The sequence below is a fragment of the Herpailurus yagouaroundi genome, unplaced genomic scaffold (genome assembly GCF_014898765.1).
Source record: "Herpailurus yagouaroundi ecotype Mexico unplaced genomic scaffold, PumYag 222, whole genome shotgun sequence".
Taxonomy (NCBI): domain Eukaryota; kingdom Metazoa; phylum Chordata; class Mammalia; order Carnivora; family Felidae; genus Herpailurus; species Herpailurus yagouaroundi.
Window position 1 is genome coordinate 5180460 of NW_024412453.1, and position 5833 is coordinate 5186292.

A 5833-nucleotide genomic window follows, 5' to 3' on the forward strand; every position below is an offset into this window, starting at 1 on the left:
TTTTTTTTTTTTTTATTAAAATTTTTTTAATGTTTAGTTATTTTTGAGAGAGAGAGAGAGAGAGAGAGAGAGAGAGAGAGAACACGATTGGAGGAGGGCAGAGAGAAGAGGGAGACACTGAATCCAAAGCAGAATCCAGGGTCTGAGCTGTCAGCACAGAGCCCAACATGGGGCTTGAACCCATGAACTGTGAGGTCATGATCCTGAGCCAAAGTCAGATGCTCAACCAACGGAGCCATCCAGGCGCCCCACTCAGTATTTGTTCTTGAACGAGGGAGTCACAGATGAAGGTTCATGCTTTGGAGCTGTGGGCTAAAGCAACATGTCTAACATGGCTGAGGCTTGAGAGTTCTGTTCCGAGGGGGTCTGGCTTTGAGGGTCCCCAGGACCCAGAGTGTGAAACTCTACTCCTTGGACAACATCTAGGACCCATACCTGATTGACAGGGGGTGGGGGAGGTTGGGACTCAGCTTCAAACTAATTCTAGCCCTGTGGAAATCACCTGTGATTCACCACTAACAGGGTAAACAGAACTTCTTTTTTAAATTTTTTTAATTTCTAAATTTTATTGGAGAAAGAGAGCATGTGAGCAGGGGAGAGGAACAGAGAGAGAGAGGCAGAGGGAGAGAGAGAGAATCTTAAGCAGCCTCCATGACACATGGCTCAGTCCCTCAGCCCTGGGATCATGACCTGAGCTGAAATCAGGAGTTATACACTCAACTCACTGAGCCACCCAGGACCCCCCAGAACTGCTGCTTTAATCACTAATGAGAATATTCTAGTCCCTACAAACAAACAGCTCACAATTTATTCACTGGGAAGAAAGAAAGGTATGTGGAAAGAAGGAGGCACTGTCAGAGGGAGGAGTGTCAAGATGTTAAAGTTGAGTTACTCAGAATAATTGATTTACAATGCTCCACGGCAAGGAAATTGCATCCAATCAGGAGCTGTCTATACAATTTCCCACTAATTGTCACCAGGTGCCATGGTCGGGTAATGAGTTTTGGGACACAGGGGACTCAGATGTGGTGAGCCAAGAAGATCATTTTGGTCTTTGATCTGAGATAGGCGGAACTTCAGGATCCTTCTTCTTCCTAGAAGGCTGCTTCTTTACTCAACACTTTATTGATCCAGAGGGTGCTGGACCAGGGGAAATGTGGAAGGATGCACACCTGGGATTAGGTCACTAAGCCTGGACCCCCAGGGGCTAGAAGCTGCCTAGTTGAGGGACATATTCTTGGACTTCTTACTCAGATAGAATCTGTCACCAAGTTCATTCATCAGTTTTGCCTCCAGACCATCTCTCCTCTCTGTCTACTTCTCTCCACCTCCACAGCCACTGTCACCTTTCACCTGCTGATCACTGACCTCTCTCCTTCCTCCTTTCTTCCCCTCCTTCATCCCCCAACCTGAGAGGATACACTGCTCTACACACTTTAGTGGCTCCCAATATCTAGAGGATAAAGACCAAAATCTTTAACCTCGTCCTCATCATCTGGCCCCTGCCCACTTGTCTGCTTCACTTTTCACCATTTCCTCCAGCACAAATGAATGAATGACCCAGCTTCCATGCAGTTCATGCCCTCATTTTTTTACTGTAGAACTTTGACTTTGTTTGCTTTGCATAGAATGACCTTTCTTGTCCTTTGCCAGGCCAGCTGCTTATCTTTTAGGTCTCAGCTCAGGTGTCACTTTTCTTTTTTTAAAAAAATTTTTTTTTTTCAACGTTTATTTATTTTTGGGACAGAGAGAGACAGAGCATGAACGGGGGAGGGGCAGAGAGAGGGAGACACAGAATCAGAAACAGGCTCCAGGCTCTGAGCCATCAGCCCAGAGCCTGACGCGGGGCTCGAACTCACGGACCGCGAGATCGTGACCTGGCTGAAGTCGGACGCTTAACCGACTGCGCCCCCCAGGCGCCCCTGGGTGTCACTTTTCAGGAAGCCCTGTCTTTTAGCCCCCAGGAGGCGTTGGTGTGGCAGATTGCATTTTCCAAAGATGGGGCAACACTGTCTCTTGTCCCACATGCTTTTCTTACAAGGTGACCTTGAAATTCTTCCCACTGAGGCAGGGGGTGGGGTGGGGACTTACATACTGTCCTCTTGAATTTGGGCACACCTTAGTGACTGCTTCCATCCAGAGAGTCCAGCATAAGTGATACTATGTGACCCCTGAGCCTGGAGCATAAAATTACCACACAGTTCTGTCTCTCTTTGGGGCCCAATCCCAGAATGTGAGGAAGCCCAAACTAACTGCATGGAAAGACTTCTTGGTGGGGCTCCTGTAGGTGTTCTGGACACTAGGCCATTGGAGGTCTTAGCCAACAGCTAGGCATCAACTAGCAAATGTGCCTGAGGATGCCTCCAGATGATTCCATATGGTTAGCCTAGCACCCCCAACCCTTTAGACTTCTCAGCTGAAACTCCAGACCTCATGTAACATCCTCACTGTGACCATGTCTGAGTTCCTGACCCAAAGTGTCCACAAGCATAATAACATGGCTATTTTATGCCATTAGTGTCGGGATGATTTATTATGCAGCGGTCACTAAACGGGACAGTGAGGAGCTTTTCACATCTTCCATAGCTCTTCCCTGATCACAGGATGAAAACACAGTGTTCTAGTTGCTTGATCTTTTCTTCTGGACTGTATCTTCTGTGAAGCCTTCTATTTGGGTTCATTTCAACTGCATCTAGATCAGAGATGGCACTGGAATATTTTGTTTTATTTTTTTGTTATTTTATTTTATTTTTAAAGATCAAAACAATTTTTTTTCAGTAATCTCTACACCCAATGTGGGGCTCGAACTTACAACCCTGAGATCAAGAGTTGCATGCTCCACCGACTGAGCCAACCACTTATTTTCAGAATCAGTTTTAATTGCTTGTGTAAAATATACATTCTCCTCCTCAAAGAAGAATACAAAACTAAAGTCCCTTTAGCCACCATCCCTCATTCCCACCCCTCACTATTATGAATGTCATTTGTATCCTTAAGGACTTTAACATACACTTTTATATACATCTGTACGCGCCTTTAGTATTGTTTTAAAAACCCAATGATACACCATGCTGTAATGCGTATTTTGCAATTTGATTTTTTTTTTTTTTACCTGACAGCGTGTTTCTGAGACTAGTCCTTGCTGATACAGATGTAGTTAATTTCTCTTAGCTTCTGTATAGCATGTTATTATTGCTTATCTTTTTTTCAAACTATTCCTGTGTTGACAGACACTTAAGTTACATGTACATCTCTGCTTCTAGAAACAGCACTAGTGAGAGACCTACCTACACGGATTCTCGACTTGACTGCAGATAAAATCACTCAGAAGCTTTACCATCCCACCAATGTTTCACTCTCAAAGATTCTTAATTCATTTCTTAAGAGTTTAAGATTTTCTGAAATCTTGAAAGATTTCAATTGATTGGTCTGGAGGGAAGCACCAGTGGTTTTAGAAGCTTCCAAGTGGTTTGAATATGCATCCAGGAGTGAACAGTGGTGGTGAAGGTGATAGAATCACTCTGTCAAATGGGATATACATCATTACTAGGCACCCCATTGCTTTTCACAGGGGGGTGGCCTGATTTGCATCCTCGCTGGCAGTGTGTGAGCAAATAGTGATTGTTTTTACACCGACAGATGTATACAAGTCACTGTAGCACAGTGAGCCAGAGCTCCTGACCACAGTACAGGTGGGTTTCTGAGTGGCCCCCAAACTTCTGGGCTGCAGCAGGTTTGAGATGCTTTGTGTCCTTAGGTGGCAGTGTGGTACAGCTGCCAGGGCATTGGGCTGGGGAAGAAAGCCTGGATTCTAGTTCAGACCCGACTCTGCCTCTCTGGCTGTGCTCTCTGGGTCACTTTCCCCAGCTGGCCCTCAGCGTCCCCTCCCTTGCAGGAGGAAAGCCACCACACCGCCATGCACGGGGTTGCTCCCTGCCCCCGGCTGTCCAGGCTGAGAGCTATTTCTAGCCAGCTGGTCAGAGCGTGGGCTCCAGAGCCTGCTTCTTTATTTTTTAAAAATTTTAAATGCTTATTTATTTTTGAAAGACTGTGAGTGGGGGAGGGGCAGAGAAAGAGGGGAGCAGAGGATCTGAAGCAGGCTCTGTGCTAACAGCAGGGAGCCTGATGTGGCGCTCAAACTCACAAACTGTGAGATCATGACCTGAGACAAAATCAGACTTTCAACCGACTAAGCCACCCAGGCGCCCCCAGAGCCTGCTTCTTAATCTTCCCTGTACCTGGGCCCCTTCTCAGAGTAATGTTTTTAATATAGGATCCAGAGGATTACAAAGGCAATCAGGGGTGTGTGTGTGTGTGTGTGTGTGTGTGTGTGTGTGTGTGTGTGTGTGTAAATACACATAAATTGTACACACACGCACTTTTAAGTTTTATTGAAGTTTAATTGATAAAATTCTAAGATACTTAAAGTACACAATGTGATGATCTGATATTTGTATACCTTGTGGAAGGATTTCCACCATCAAGTAGTTAAGATATCCACTACCTCACATATTTACCCCCCTTTCTGGGGGGAGAACATTCAAGTTCTCTCTAAGCAAATTTCAGCGATATAATGCCATGTGTTACCATGTCATACATTAGATCGGCAGAACTTACTCATCTTGTGACTGACTGTAAGTAAATCTGTACCTTCTCTCTCTTTTCCTCACCCTTCAGCCCCTGGAAACTACTTTTCTCCTCTCTGTTGCTATGAGTTCAACTTCTTTTCTTTCTTCCTTCCTTCCTTCCTTCCTTCCTTCCTTCCTTCCTTCCTTCCTTCCTTTCTTTCTTTCTTTCTTTCTTTCTTTCTCTTTTGTTTTGTTTTGTTTCTTTTTAGATTCTGCATGTAAGTAGACCATACAGTATTTGTCTTTCTCCATCTGGCTTATTTCAGGCAACCAATTGTGTCGAAATACATTTATCAAAATATACTGCGATATAGCCATGCTGCGCCTATTTATTTATTTATTTATTTAGCATGTGCCTTTTTATTAACAGAGCACAAAGCAACACCTGCTGGTGGGTGGGCCACGTTATTATGATGGTAATTGCAAGGCAGGGATAAGTGTAAATGATCATTCAAGATGTATGCTACAAATGTAATCGGACATGAAAATATCTTTGGTTCCAACTGGGGACAGAGTCGTGGGGGCTGGGGACATTATTGCCGCTTGCTACCGATATCCATAATGGAAGGAAATGCAACTTTTCAGTTCGATGTTAAGAAAATTAAGTGGCAATATATGTATTTTTTTCATCTAGGTTCACCCATCCCAGGTTAAGAGCCCTTGCTGGAGTTAAGTAGATGAGAGGTGTCAACACCTTGCCCTACAGCTCCTGGTGCGGGACATTTCTGTGAACTGTTCTTCCTCTCTGTGCCTCAGTTTCCTCATCTTTAAAATGGGTGTAAGACTGGTGAGCTCATAGAGCTGCCAGGAAGAGTAAGTGCGAGTAAGGCAAATTCAGCGCACACTTATTTCTTTAAAATTTTATTTTATTGTGGTAAGGACGTATAGCATCAGAACCACCCTCTTGACACACAAGAAGATGACAGATCTTGACCAAGGACGTGGAGAGATTGGAACCCTTGCACACCACCGGTGAGAATGCAAGACAGTGCAGCTGCTGTGGAAAACAGAATGGAATTCATTGAACAATGAAGAACAACTACTGTACAATCCGATGCTTCCATCTGTGGGTAGTTATCCAAAAGAATCAAAACCCGGATGTCGAGGCGATACTGGTGCTTTCGTGTTCACTGCAGCACCATCCACAGCAGCCAAGATGTGGAAACAACCCAAGTGTCGGCTGACAGATGAGTGGATGAAGGAAT